The sequence below is a fragment of the Kogia breviceps genome, chromosome 1, assembly GCF_026419965.1.
Source record: "Kogia breviceps isolate mKogBre1 chromosome 1, mKogBre1 haplotype 1, whole genome shotgun sequence".
NCBI lineage: Eukaryota > Metazoa > Chordata > Mammalia > Artiodactyla > Physeteridae > Kogia > Kogia breviceps.
In genome coordinates this window covers 80,633,762-80,649,828 of record NC_081310.1, presented here as the reverse complement: position 1 = coordinate 80,649,828, position 16,067 = coordinate 80,633,762, and the positions used below count along the sequence as shown (strand labels likewise).

The 16,067-nt window shown below is 43.4% G+C and overlaps 1 protein-coding gene and 1 long non-coding RNA gene across 2 annotated transcripts in view; one reads left to right on the top strand and one right to left on the bottom strand.

Moving 5' to 3' along the window:
* The window catches only part of LOC131761225 (myomegalin-like), a 237,054-nt gene that overhangs the window by 10,690 nt on the left and 210,297 nt on the right, over positions 1-16,067 (bottom strand). The gene's annotated exons all lie outside the window — the stretch shown is intronic.
* LOC136793983 (uncharacterized) lies at positions 4,287-7,518 on the top strand. Its single transcript, XR_010840105.1, has 3 exons — positions 4,287-4,513; positions 6,539-6,743; positions 7,001-7,518. It is a non-coding gene; the product is annotated as an uncharacterized lncRNA (long non-coding RNA).

The window sequence follows — 16,067 nt, the reverse complement described above, 5'->3', positions numbered from 1 at the left end:
GCCTCATTCCAGTCAGATAAACGAGAGGTCTCCTCGGCTCTAGATGTAAATGGTGAGTACTCCCATTATAAACAGCATTAAGATCCTAGTAGGTCATGAGGTAGTATATGTATTCTTTGTATCCAACAACCAGTACAGGCTATAAGCGGCATCCCTGTAAACAGGCCCTCAGACTCATGTTGATTTGAATTACTTTCTTGGATTTAATTTTTTAAAGGCATCTATCATGTGCCTTTCATTCTTCTTATCTCAGGCTGCCCTCTGTCACCTGGACCCCCCTCACCAGTGCAGGCATTCGGGATCCAGTCAGTCTAGAGAGGGGAACTGGAGGGGTAAGGGCAGGATCTCGGCTGCCACGGTCTCACCTGCAGGAATTTGTAACAGACCTGTTTTTTTCAAGATAAGGATCCTCATACTCATGAAATTATGTTGCTAATTTTATTTCTTGAAGTTTCTTACAAGGTCTCTGGCTTTCCACACGTTTGCAGTCTGCTCCATATTTGCAGTGTCTGTTATACTGTTCGCCAGCTCCAGGCTTTTTCCCTGGGCTGCCTACCTCCCTCTGAAGCATTTACATACCAGATCCTGAATATAAAATCCTGTCCATGCCCTGTGATTTCCAGGAAGCCAAAGATCTGTCTCTGGTGTCCCATCCTTCAGAAATAGCCATGGTTCCTCCTTTGTGTAGCAACAATGAACCTTCCATGTGTGGATTATAGTTTCAATCATGTGTGTAGTCTCAGTGGTATAATCTCATGGAAACTATCCACAACCTCTACACCTGATGGGGTTATTGGCCTAATTTATGAGCAAGATCCCCTTGGGCAGCAGTTCATAGGGCGTGTAGATTAAAACCTGATTTGCGTTACTTCTCAGGCTATTTTTTTGACTTTTCTTCTATGAGAAGCATTTGGATTGTTAGAAACTTTACTCATAAAATCATCTTGAAAAAGTAGAAGAAACCCCATTGTGTATCGGACTATATCTGTCTTCTTTTATAATTAAATTGGCCATGAAAAATCATTTTTGTTCAGTGTGTGCTTTTCACATTGGGACCATCCTCTTTCCTGTTTCCCATTCCTCCTGAGGTGCAAAGAAGCAATGGCTTTCTCAGGATTATAGTAGTTCACAAAACAGAAATGGAACACATGGTTATTGTGCACGTGTTGTATAACCATGCACCTTACTAAGCAAGCTCCATGTGAGCCATAACCCATTCAGTCCTCGTGGGACACTCTCAGGTAGGTGTGTTATCTCATGGTAGAGCCGAGGGCACTGAGACTCAGCAAGGTCCCTTCACTTGGCCAAGACTCCTGGCCACTGGGCTGTGGGACACTGGCCTCTCCTTGGCCTGACTCCCTGGCTCAGGCTCTGTCCACTCCTCTCAGCAGTCGGACCCGTCAGAAACTAAGATAGGATGTTGCTCACCTTTTCCTTTTTGCCCTGAACCAAATGATTTGAAACTATCTGAATCTTAAACACAAAGTGGCCAGACTGGCGCAGAGAACTCCTGTGGTCCCTCGCTCAGATCTGCCAGCTCCTAATCCATCAGTGCACTTTGTCCTGTGAGCATCCAGCCCCTCCAGGCGAAGCCACAGCTCCACGAGGCTCTCCGTGGAAAATCAGCCAGGGGTGAGAGGTCCATGTCTCTCGGCGCCTCCTGCACCCAGAATTATCTGCTCTCACTCAGGGTCCAGGGAGGCCTTGAATTTGGCTGTGCTGGTGCCCTTAAAAAGCTGCAGAGCTCTATCTCAGAAACACCAACAGCCAGGTCTGAGTTTCCATGAGGAGGAGAAGAAATTCTCAGACACACATCTTAGAAGTGAGATGTGTGTGATATGGCACAGCCCTGCCAGGCCATCATTCAGAATGGGCCAGGAAAGGCCAAATTCCCCCACACAGATGGGCTGAGAGGAATGAATGGGACATGTAAATACTACACAGATCCACCTGTGTCTGGGTTCTGATGATAACCTGAGGACAGGGTGGCTAGCTGTGATGCAGCAGCATGGGCACAGGTTGTCGGGTCTGCCCCATCCTCTCTGTACAAGGAGAAACCCTGTAGAAACCATACAAACGCTTGATTTTTAAATTACAACTTGACCTTGTATTGGAGGCTTCCGCACACAGTAACAATATTGGTCAGTACTGTCGATGTTTGATAAAATGTTTTGTCCTTTTCCCATGCAAATGCAAAGAATGTTCAAAGCATAGGTCGACAAATAAAATTACATGATGAAATTACGCAGTGATAATTAAAAACAATCCTAGACATTGATTCAAAATCACATTGGAGAATGGGGATACCAGGTTTTGACAGTTCTTTCACCCACCAGATTTGTTAATTTAAGAAGTTTTACTCTTCAGCCCAATGTGAATTATCATAAAATCTGATTAAGTGTCCTAAAATTGATGATTAATGATTAATGAACTCTGCCTGGAAGAAATAGGCAGGGTGTGCTGGACTGAGAGAAGTGCTTGTGGAAAAAGCCCTGGAAGCTCAAAGAGGCTCCTGGTGCAGGGCTGGGGTCAGGAAGGGGCCAGCCGAGTCCAGGAGGATTTGTAGAAGGGAGCTGTGGGAAGTGATGTTGCAGAAGAAAGAGGGGCCAGAAGTCAGGAGGACTACAAAGGCAGATGAGGAGTTTAGAGTCTGTGTAGTAGAGGAGGGAGGATGAATTTCCACAAGCCGAGGAGCATGTGGTGCAATAGGATTTGGGGGTAATAAGATAGGTGACCTTTGGTAGCGTGGAGAGGACAGAATCAGAGAAAGCAGTTAGAAGGAGATTGGATGAATCATTAATGAGAGTCAGACATGGATGCTCTCTGGAAGACTAAGTTGGTAACAGATATATGAGAGACACTTTAAAGAAACAGTTAAACAAACCTCGCTGAGGATGAGGATGTATGGGAGGAGGTGTGAGAGGGGGCCCACAGCAACGTGGAGCAGGTCCTGTGGGCCACGACCCCACCTGAGCCTGACCTGGACTGGATAAGGGTACTTGATACCTTTGGTTAGCCCACGTTCTGAGAATATGTATTCATTTCATAGGAGAAATATCAAAATATTTGATTAGGAGTACTTTCCAGACCCCACCGGCAGGGTGTGTAATGTAAGGAGTGTGAATTGTTTCATCAGTCTAAAGAGACACAAATTCTGATTCTGTAGCACTTCTTTTTTTTTTTTTTTTTTTTTTTTTTTTTTTTTTTTTTTTTTTTTTTGTGGTATGCGGGCCTCTCACTGCTGTGGCCTCTCCCGCTGCGGAGCACAGGCTCCGGACGCGCAGGCCCAGCGGCCATGGCTCACGGGCCCAGCCGCTCCGCGGCATGTGGGATCCTCCCGGACCAGGGCACGAACCCGTGTCTCCTGCATCGGCAGGCGGATTCTCAACCATTGCGCCACCAGGGAAGCCCTCTGTAGCACTTCTGTACCTAAGCTTCCAAGGAGGGATTCAGGCCTCTACTACACTACTTCTATCTGCTAATACCGTCCATCCCCACTCTGCCCCATGTGACAATAGAATATACACATGTATGGGTGAGTTGAAAGGTAGACAAAAATTAAATGTAAGGAAGTTCGAAAGGTTCCAGAACTGTGAAACATTCTGTTAACTTGGTCCATATACTGTAGATTCTCAATTCCTTTTTCTATTGGTACCTGAAGGTTTTAGGCCATACTTCTTCCCCTGTTCTTTTATTTTATTTTATTTTATTTTTTGCGGTACGCGAACCTCTCACTGTTGCGGCCTCTCCCGTTGCAGAGCACAGGCTCCGGACACGCAGGCTTAGCAGCCATGGCTCACGGGCCTAGTCGCTCCACGGCATGTGGGATCCTCCCGGATCGGGGCACGAACCTGTGTCCTGTGCATTGGCACGCGGACTCTCAACCACTGCGCCACCAGGGAAGCCCTTTTCTTTTATTCTTATGGGTAGATATCAACAACTCTTTCTCCCCCATGCCTTGAGGCCTGTTTAGAGCCTTCTGTCTAGGCTACAGGACTAAGGCTAATAGCTGAATAATAGGCGTGACCTCATATGCCATCCAAAGCCCTCTAGATTCAATGGGTGATTTTTCATTTCAAGGATGTTGCAGCCTAGCACCTGCCATCTCAGCATGCCCAGGCACAGCCATAAAAATGACATCTCCTTCATATGCATGATGTGTGCCTTTATTGTCTGGGTTATTGGGTGGTTTCACTCATAGGCATGGACATAAGAAATGGGTGTTCTGGGAGGGATTAGCACAGGAAAACTTGGATTGGTCCTACTGAACCCTCTTTTCCTTTCAGGTGACACCTGGGAGGACCGTCACCAAAGGCCTTTGAGTTTCCAAGGCCCAGGGGTACACACTTCACAAGCACAGCTGCAGAAAAGCACCCACATGACCAATTATCTGCAACTGCAGCTGGACCAGCATTTCGATTGTGGGACAGCAAAGCCACACTTGGTCTTTCCTCCACCATCTGGGGCTTTACTGCCAACTCTGATTCTGGAAGCCAAGGACCACTCTTCGTAGGTAAAAGATAAAAGGGGATTAGGAAGCTCTAGTTGTCTCAGGGTTGAGGGTGGAGGGGGCAATGGGGCCTCTCCCACGGCTGCTGTAGGTCCGGTTGAAATCTGTGACGCTCTAACAGAGTGAGGCGAGCAAGAGCCTGGATTTAGGACCAGCTCTGCCTCAGGCCCCGGGTTTGCAAACTCCTGATTGTTTAACTGGGCCAAGTTATTTATCTCCTTAGGTATTCACATCTCACGTCCCTCATCTGAACTCTTGAGAAATTATATCCCCATTCCATGGTTGTTGGGAATATTAAGCAACATGATGTCCAGAATGCCTGATCAGTAAAAATGGTTTGATAACAACTATGAATATATAACATCTAACCATTGAGTCCTTCTGGTGCTTTAACACTTACAAAATGATTGCACATGCGTTGTTTCCTCTGAGGTAGAGCACTTTTTTGATCCCCACTTTCTCTGGGACCCATCTTCCCTTACTTCCTCAGAAAGGCAGGTTGGCCAGTATTTTCCTCTCCTTTCACCATCCACCCTCAAGTCAATTTTCCCCTGCTAGGTGCTCTCAGTAACAGTGTTATTAGTAACATTCTGCAGCAATGTAAACCCTGGCCATACAACTCAGCCTCCAGTTTAGTTTTCATATCCAGGTTATTTTCCTTTTTTCCCCTCTTTTTAAAATAAAGGGCCACCCTCACCCATGAGGTGTACTGATCTGTCTATTTTGTGCCACTCCATTTAATTCATCATCTTCACTCACCTCCATGGCCATGTCCTCAGTTTTCTTCTCCTTGGGATCCACCTCTGCTCAGATTTTCTTAAAAGAGCTTTCAAACCTTCACATCCATTTCTTCTGGGACATGTTCATCCTTACCCTCCACCTCTCTCCACATCTGCACTGGAGCCTGGGGCTGCCTGGTGCTCATCCCTCAGGCGATGACCTCATCTGAGAAATGAGAGACCCACGTCCTCAGGTGGAGGTGAGATAAGAAGGAGCACTCCTGTGGCACCATGGAGAGTCTCATAGAAAGTGCTCACGGAATGTAGGGGCTGCGTAGCCCTGACAAGAGCCATTAAGTCTTGTGGTATTTAGTTGTCTTCTCTTCCCTCTAGTCTCTCCTCTTCTTGTCCTTGGCTTCCCGCATTACCAGCCAAGACCTAAGCCCACTGGCTCAGTCACTCTGTCTCCCGCTCACTTTCCACGGAAGCCTGAGATGAATCCAGGCTTCATAGCAGATTTTTCAGCAAAGGATAATTTTAATGCCCTTTATTTTCACACTCCTCCACCCAGTGATTCCTGCCCCGCACATCTAATAGCTCCTGTCACCCACCAGAGCTTCTCTCTCATTCTTCTTGTTTTTCTTTTTCCTTTTCCAAATTCAACTCATCAGAAGGATATAAGAATGGTCCATTCAGTATCTCAACACGCTCATGCATTTATTCCATTACACATACACACACACACACACACACACACACACACACGTTGCATTTTTATCATATCTTCCATGCCTTGTTTAGATTGAGTATGTATACATATTATACATAGTATGGATACATATATATGTGAAATATATATTGATGCACATTTGAAAGTTTTTCCAGTTTCAGACTTCCCCAGTTCTTTTCTATCATGAGGTTTTCCTTCAATTTTGACTTTGCTTGATCTCTACAATCTCTTCCCTCCCAGCAGTACAACCTATGTCCGGCATGATTTTCTTGCCTTTGTCTTTTCTACCTAGGAACTCTTTTTTTTAATCAGTTTTATTTTTCTTGACTTTTCTTTTTTTTTGGCATTTGGGGACATGTTTGCCCTGTGGCAGTCTTCCCGATACTGGGTAGTGTTAGGAAGATCAACAAAAAGCAAATATAAAAATGTCTCCATTGGGTTCAACTCACCATAGACTTCCAGATGGCCTTTCTTGTTTCTGGACACTTTCCTTACTTGATGTCCCTCTTGGGTGAGGGAGTAAGTCATAGTAAGATCATGAATAACAATGGATCCTGTTGGCTGTGTTTTTATCTTCAGAGCTCGGTTTGGATGCTTCCATTGGAATGAAGAACCCTCCCAAGCTGGAAGGTGAGGTCTTAGCTGCCAGCAAGCATGAGTGTCTGGTGTATAGCAAGATTAATGCCTAAGTGTCCTGAAACAGAAGATTATCTGAAGAAAACTGCTGTTCAGCAAGAGGAGACTAGCATGCCGATTTCCTGGCCTTCAGGCTTAGGGTACAGAGGTAATCACATCTGAGGCTCTTACATGCACTTCTTCCTTATTCTCTTTACCTAAGATTATAGCTCAGTCTCCCACTGTTTTTTCTACTCCTCGTTTGTTCACTCAATAGCTGATGCTACCTCGTCTGGTCTTTCCTCTCTTTTCCATGCGGGCTGCCACCCTGCCAGGCCCTTCCATCTCTATCTCTTGTTTGCACTCTGAACTCTGTTGAGTTCCTATAGCTGCTGTCCTGATATTCACTCTGACCTTTCCTTTTAGCCACAGGGAAGCCCAGATCCATGGTCCTCCTCATCAGAAGAGCATCATTTAGGCCACTGAACACATGGGACTTCGCCAGATAGCACACACTTTCTTGGTTTCTTTGCCTTAATCTTCCTTCCCCACTCCCAAACTCCACTGCCTATTTCTACCAGGATCATGTGTTAATGAATCACTTGCATGTGGGTTGGCTTTTGGAGAACCTTATCTAGGAAAACCCTTAACCCTCAACTTCTGCACATGAATAAGAAGAAATGAAACAGGAAAAAGAGCCCTGATTACAAAAACTAAGTAAGAACCTGGTCATAGGTGGGAGTGCTGGACTGGCCTGGAGTCAGGTTCCCCTCAGCCCCAGGTGGGCAGTTCTGTGCTAATGTGCATGGGGCTTCCAGGGACTGACGAGTTGGCAGTAGGTGGAGGACAGTAGATGGCACCCTAAAGGGACGTTGGCCAAAAGGAGATCCAGAGGCCAGGTTTTCAAAATGCATAAGAGCATGAAGTGCATAGGCATTCAGACCTCTCCCCTTTCTTAAAATTACTCCTTCTACATGTTCAGTAAAAGTCCAGAAGAAATGAACTGAGTTGGAATCTGAGGCCAGGGAGTGTAGGAGAGCATTGTAGTGAATTAACTTTGGGCCAGATTTATGAAGACCCAGGGAGATACACAAGAATACAAGATGATCATTGCTTCAGACAAATCTAATCGAGAAGGCAAGTTATTTATATGAGAGTGTCAGAGAAAGACCAAAAATTCCTTAGGGCCAGTGGGAAAGAAGTCTGTGCTGGACTAGATGGAGAGAAGAAAAAGAATGGTGTGGAATAGTGTAGGTCTAATGAGTAGTTCTAAATCATGCTATTATAAAATAAAAACTGGGTGAGTTTTGATCTAACATGAATGCCTTAACCCAATCCATTGAAATTCTGATTCTAAAGTTCTGCAGTCTCTGGAGAAGATGGCGGAAGAGTAAGACGCGGGGATCACTCTTCCTCCTCACAGATACATCAGAAATACATCTACACGTGGAACTTCTCCTATAGAACACCCACCGAACGCTGGCAGAAGACCTCAGACCTCCCAAAAGGCAAGAAACTCCCCACGTACCTGGGTAGGGCAAAAGAAAAAAGAATAAACAGAGACAAAAGAATAGGGACGGGACCTGCACCAGTGGGAGGGAGCCGTAAAGGAGGAAAGGTTCCCAGACACTAGAAGCCCCTTCGCAGGCGGAGACTGCGGGTGGCGGAGGGGGAAGCTTCAGAGCCGCGGAGGAGAGCGCAGCAACAGGGTGCGGAGGGCAAAGCGGAGAGATTCCCGATTCCCGCAAGGAGGATCGGTGCTGATCAGCACTCACCAGCCCGAGAGGCTTGTCTGCTCACCCGCCGCGGCGGGCGGGGCTGGGAACTGAGCCTCGCGCGGATCCCCGGGAAAGGTCTGGAGTTGGCAGAGTGATAACAGCCTGAAGGGGTTAGCGCACAACGGCTGGCCGGGAGGGAGTTCGGGAGAAGTCTGGAGCTGCCCAAGAGGCAAGAGACCTTTTCTTCCCTCTTTACCTCCTGCTGTGCGAGGAGAGGGGTTTAAGCGCGCCGCTTAAAGGAGCTCCAGAAACGGGCGCGGAGCTGCTGAAGAGACAAGAGACTTTTTCTTGCCTCTTCGCTTCCTGGGGCGCGAGGAAAGGGAATTAAGGGCACCACATAAAGGAGCTCTAGAAACGGGCGCGAGCTGCGGCTGTCGGCACGGACAACAGAGACGGGTGTGGGACGCTAGGGTTGCTACTGCCGCCACCAAGAGGCCTGTGTGCGAGCACAGGTCACTCTCCACAGCGCCCCTCCCGGGAGCCTGTGCAGCCCGCCAGCGCTGGGGTCCCGGGGTACCGGGATCCTGGGACTGCTTCCCCGGGAAAACGCGCGGCGCGCCTCGGGCCGGTGCAGCGTCACGCCGGCCTCTACCGCCGCGGTCTCGCCCCACATCCGTGCCCCCCCCCCCCCCCCCGCCTGAGTGAGCCAGAGACCACGAATCAGTTGCTCCGTTAACGCTGCTCCTTTGACCCCGCCCTCTCTGAGCGAAGGGCAGACGCCCTCGGACGACCTACGCACAGAGGCGGGGCCAGGTCCAGGGCTGAGCCCCAGGAGCTGTGCGAACAAAGAGAGGGGGAAGTCCCTCCCAGCAGCCTCAGAAGCAGCGGGTTAAAGCTCCACAGTCAGCTTGAAGTGCCCTGCATCTGTGGAAAACCTGAATAGACAGCGAAACATCCCAGGTTGAGGAAGTGGACTTTGGGAGCAAGATATACTATTATTTTCCCCTTTTTTCTTTTTGTGAGTGTGTATGTGGGTGCTGCTGTGTGAGATTTTGTCTGTGTAGCTTTGTTTTCACCATTTGTCCTGGGGTTAGACCGACCATTTTTTTTTCTTTTTCTTTAATAGAAATTTTTCTTCTTAATAATTATTTTGTTATTTTAATAACTGTATTTTACCCTACTTTATTTTGTCTTCTCCCCTTTCTTTCTTCCTTTCTTCCCTCCTTTCTTTCCTATTTCCCTCCTTCCTTCCTTCCTCCCTTCCTTCCTTTATTCCCTCCTTCCTTCCTCCCTTCCTTTCTTCCTCCCTCCCTTCCTTTCTTTATTCCCTCCTTCCTTCCTCCCTTCCTTTCTTCCTCCCTCCCTTCCTTTCCTTATTCCCTCCTTCCTTCCTCCCTTCCTTTCTTCCTCCCTCCCTTCCTTTCTTCCTCCCTCCCTTTCTTCCTTCCTTCCCTCCCTTCCTCCTTTCTTCCTTCCTTTCTTGACTTTCTGGTTTTTTTCTCCCTTTTGTTTTGAGCCGTGTGGATTAAAGGCTTTTGGCACTCCAGCCAGGTGTCAAGGCTGTGTCTCTGAGGTGGGAGAACTAACCTCAGGACACTGGTCCACAAGAGACCTCTCAGCTCCACGTAATATCAAACGGCGAAAATCTCCCAGAGATCTCCATCTCAACACCAAGACCCAGATTCACTCAAGGACCAGCAACGAACAGTACTGGACACCCTATACCCAACAAAGAGCGAGACAGGTCTACAGCCCCATCCATTAGCAGAGAGGCTGCCTAGAATCACAGTAAGGCTACCGACATCCCCATACACGTCCCCAGACGTGGACCTGCCCACCAGGGAGACGGGATCCAGCCTCATCCACCAGAACAGGGGAACAGGTCCCCCCAACCAGGAAACCTGCTCAACCCACTGAACCAACCTCAGCCACTGGGGACAGCCACCAAAAATAGATAGAAATACGAACCTGCAGCCTGCAAAAGGGAGACCCCAAACACAGTAAGATAAGCAAAATGAGAAGACAGAAAAACACACAGCAGATGAAGGAACAAGATAAAAACACACCAGACCTAACAGATGAAGAGGTAATAACCAATCTACCTGAAAGAGAATTTAGAATAATGATGGTGAAGATGATGCAAAATCTTGGAAATAGAATAGACAAATTGCAAGAAACAGTTAATAAGGACCTAGAAGAAATAAAGAGGAAGCAAGTAACGATGAGCAACACAATAAATGAAATGAAAAATACTCTAGACGGGATCAGTAGCAGAATAACTGAGGCAGAAGGACGGATAAGTGACCTGGAAGATAAAATAGTGGAAATAACTACTGCAGAGCAGAAGAAAGAAAAAAGAATGAAAAGAACTGAGGACAGTCTCAGAGATCTCTGGGACAACATTAAACGCACCAACATTCGAATCATAGGGGTCCCAGAAGAAGAAGAGAAAAAGAAAGGGACTGAGAAAATATTTGAAGAGATTATAGTTGAAAACTTCCCTAATATAGGAAAGGAAATAGTCAACCAAGTCCAGGAAGCACAGAGAGTCCCATATAGGATAAACCCAAGGATAAACACGCCAAGACACATAATAATCAAACTGTCAAAAATTAAATACAAAGAAAACATATTAAAAGCAGCAAGGGAAAAACAACAAATAACACACAAGGGAATCCCCATAAGGCTAACATCTGATCTTTCAGCAGAAACTCTACAAGCCAGAAGGGAGTGGCAGGACATATTTAAAGTGATGAAGGAAAAAAACCTACAACCAAGATTACTCTACCCAGCAAGGATCTCATTCAGATTTGATGGAGAAATTAAAACCTTTACAGACAAGCAAAAGCTGAGAGAGTTCAGCACCACCAAACCAGCTTTACAACAAATGCTAAAGGAACTTCTCTAAGTAAGAAAAATAAGAGAAGGAAAAGACCTACAAGAACAACCCAAAACAATTAAGTAAATGGTAATAGGAATGCACATATCAATAATTACCTTAAATGTAAATGGATTAAATGCTTCCACCAAAAGACACAGACTGGCTGAATGGATACAAAAACAAGACCCATAGACATGCTATCTACAAGAGACCCACTTCAGACCTAGGGACACTTACAGGCTGAAAGTGAGGGGATGGAAAAAGATATTCCATGCAAATGGAAATCAGAAGAAAGCTGGAGTAGCAATTCTCATATCAGACAAAATAGACTTTAAAATAAAAACTATTACAAGAGACAAAGAAGGACACTATATAATGATCAAGGGATTGATCCATGAAGAAGATATAACAATTGTAAATATTTATGCACCCAACATAGGCACATCTCAATACATAAGGCAAATACTAACAGCCATAAAAGGGGAAATCGACAGTAACACAATCATAGTAGGGGACTTTAACACCCCGCTTTCACCAATGGACAGATCATCCAAAATGAAAATAAATAAGGAAACACAAGCTTTAAATGATACATTATACAAGATGGATTTACTTGATATTTATAGGACATTCCATCCAAAAACAACAGAATACACATTTTTCTCAAGTGCCCATGGAACATTCTACAGGATCATATCTTGGGTCACAAATCTAGCCATGGCAAATTTAAGAAAATTGAAATGGTATCAAGTATCTCTTCTGACCACAATGCTATGAGACTAGATATCAATTACAGGAAAAGATCTGTAAAAAATACAAACACATGGAGGCTAAACAATACACTACTTAATAACGAAGTGATCACTGAAGAAATCAAAGAGGAAATCAAAAAGTACTTAGAAACAAATGACAATGGAGACACGATGACCCAAAACCTATGGGATACAGCAAAAGCAGTTCTAAGAGGGAAGTTTATAGCAATACAATCATACCTTAAGAAACAGGAAGCATCTCGAATAAACAACTTAACTTTGCACCTAAAGCAATTAGAGAAGGAAGAACAAAAAAACCCCAAATTTAGCAGAAGGAAAGAAATCATAAAGATTAGATCAGAAATAAATGAAAAAGAAATGAAGGAAACAATAGCAAAGATCAATAAAAGTAAAATCTGGTTCTTTGAGAAGATAAATAAAATTGATAAACCATTAGCCAGACTCATCAAGAAAAAAAGGGAGAAGACTCAAATCAATAGAATTAGAAATGAAAAAGGAGATGTAACAACTGACTGCAGAAATACAAAAGATTATTAGAGATTACTACAAGCAACTCTATGCCAATAAAATGGACACCCTGGAAGAAATGGATAAATTCATAGAAATGCACAAGCTGCCAAGACTGAACCAGGAAGAAATAGAAAATATGAACAGACCAATCACAAGCACTGAAATTGAAACTGTGATTTAAAATCTTCCAACAAACAAAAGCCCAGGACCAGATGGCTTCACAGGCGAATTCTACCAAACATTTAGAGAAGAGCTAACACCTATCCTTCTCAAACTCTTCCAAAAGATAGCAGAGGTAGGAACACTCCCAAACTCATTCTACAAGGCCACCATCACCCTGACACCAGACAAAGACGTCACAAAGAAAGAAAACTATAGGCCAATATCACTGATGAACATAGATGCAAAAATCCTCAACAAAATACTAGCAGACAGAATCCAACAGCACATTAAAAGGATCATAAATCATGATCAAGTGGGTTTTATCCCAGGAATGCAAGGATTCTTCAATATACGCAAATCAAGCAACGTGATACACCATATCAACAAACCGAAGGAGAAAAACCATATGATCATCTCAATAGATGCAGAGAAAGCTTTTGACAAAATTCAACACCCATTTATGATAAAAACCCTGCAGAAAGTAGGCATAGAGGGAACTTTCCTCAATATAATAAAGGCAATATATGACAAACCCACAGCCAGCATTGTTCTCAATGGTGAAAAACTGAAACCATTTCCACTAAGATCAGGAACAAGACAAGGTTGCACACTCTCACCACTCTTATTCAACCTAGTTTTGGAAGTTCTAGCCACAGCAATTAGAGAAAATAAAGAAATAAAAGGAATCCAAATAGGAAAAGAAGAAGTAAAGCTGTCACTGTTTGCAGATGACATGATACTATACATAGAGAATCCTAAGGATGCTACCAGAAAACTACTAGAACTAATCAATGAATTTGGTAAAGTAGCAGGATACAAAGTTAATGCACAGAAATCTCTGGCATTCTTATACACTAATGATGAAAAATCTGAGAATGAAATTAAGAAAACACTCCCATTTACCATTGCAACAAAAAGAATAAAATATCTAGGAATAAACCTACCTAAGGAGACAAAAGACTTGTATGCAGAAAACTATAAGACACTGATGAAAGAAATTAAAGATGATACAAATAGGTGGAGAAATATATCATGTTCTTGGATTGGAAGAATCAACATAGTGAAAATGACTCTATTACCCAAAGCAATCTACAGATTCAATGCAATCCCTATCAAATTACCACTGGCATTTTTTACAGAACTAGAAAAAAGAATTTCACAATTTGTATGGAAACACAAAAGACCCCGAATAGCGAAAGCAATCTTGAGAACGAAAAATGGAGCTGGAGGAATCAGGCTCTCTGACTTCAGACTATACTACAAAGCCACAGTAATCAAGACAGTATGGTACTAGCACAAAAACAGAAATATAGATCAATGGAACAGGATAGAAAGCCCAGAGATAAACCCACACACATATGGTCACCTTATCTTTGATAAAGGAGACAAGGATATACAGTGGAGAAAAGACAGCCTCTTCAATAAGTGGTGCTGGGAAAACTGGACAGCTACCTGTAGAAGTATGAAATTAGAACACTCCCTAACACCACACACAAAAATAAACTCAAAATGGGTTAAAGACCTAAATGTAAGTCCAGACACTATCAAACTCTTAGAGGAAAACATAGGTAGAACACTCTATGACATAAATCACAGCAAGATCCTTTTTGACCCATCTCCTAGAGAAATGGAAATAAAAACAAAAATAAACAAATGGGATCTAATGAAACTTAAAAGCTTTTGCACAGCAAAGGATACCATAAACAAGACCAAAAGACAACCCTCAAAATGGGAGAAAATATTTGCAAATGAAGCAACTGACAAAGGATTAATATCCAAAATTTATAAGCAACTCATGCAGCTCAATAACAAAAAAACAACAACCCAATCCAAAAATGGGCAGAAGAACTAAATAGACATTTCTCCAAAGAAGATATACAGATCGCCAACAAACACATGAAAGAATGCTCAACATCATTAATCATTAGAGAAATGCAAATCAAAACTACAATGAGATATCATCTCACACCGGTCAGAATGGCCATCATCAAAAAATCTAGAAACAATAAATGCTGGAGAGGGTGTGGAGAAAAGGGAACACTCTTGCACTGTTGGTGGGAATGTAAAATGATACAGCCACTATGGAGAACAGTATGGAGGTTCCTTAAAAAACTACAAATAGAACTACCATATGACCCCGCAATCCCACTACTGGGCATATACCCTGAGAAAACCATAATTCAAAAAGAGTCATGTACCAAAATGTTTATTGCAGCTCTATTTACGATAGCCAGAACATGGAAGCAACCTAAGTGTCCATCAACAGATGAATGGATAAGGAAGATGTGGCACATATATACAATGGAATATTACTCAGCCATAAAAAGAAATGAAACTGAGTTATTTGTAATGAGGTGGATAGACTTGGAATCTGTCATACAGAGTGAAGTAAGTCAGAAGGATAAAAACAAATACCGTATGCTAACACATATATATGGAATCTAAAAAAAATGTCATGAAGAGATTAGTGGTAGGATGGGAATAAAACACAGACCTACTAGAGCATGGACTTGAGGATATGGGGAGGGGGAAGGGTAAGCTGTGACGATGTGAGAGAGTGGCAGGGACATATACACACTACCAAATGTAAATTAGATAGCTGGTGGGAAGCTACAGCATAACACAGGGAGTTCACCTCTGTGCTTTGTGACCACCTGGAGGGGTGGGATAGGGAGGGTGGGAGGGAGGGTGACAAAAGAGGGAAGAGTTATGGGAACATATGTATATGTATAACTGATTCACTTTGTTGTAAAGGAGAAACCAACACACTATTGTAAAACAGTTATACTCAAATAAAGATGTTAAAAAAAAAAAGTTCTGCAGTGTGGTTTGGGTATCAGTATTTTTTAAAACTCTGTTAATTTGCATCTAGGGATTAGAAGGACTGTGGATCTGGTAGGATATCAGTAAACAGTATGGCAATGTCCATTGTGTGGCTACTTCATAGAAAAGCTGAATATCAGCCATTAAGGGAATTTGCATTTTTCTCTCAACAGAACTATTTGTACAACTCAGAGAAAAGAGAAAAAAGATAGATAAGTTAGATATATGATATCTTTGTTTGGATCCAAATTTCTTAAATTTTTTATTGTGCAAGATAGAGTTAAAAGAATTACATAAAAACGCAGAGTATAAAATAGTACCTTGCCTTCCCACGATAATGAAATTTAGTGTTTCCTTTTCTACTGTTCTAATGCAACTTGCAGTTCCCTATTCACTAAATGGATTTCCCTAACAGGTTCAGCACTGCAGATTCAACAAATTTTTTTTTCATTTAATTTTTTCCTTATGCAAAAACCCCATAATGAATCTTAGGCCTTATTCTCTTATGTTTATCCTTTTTCATGCCCTTCTATGCACTAGCATAAAATAGTAGGAGAGACTCTTTCTTTGGGAAAAGTTTGAGAAGAAAGTGATAAGGATCTAGTATAACTAAAACTAATGCTTTT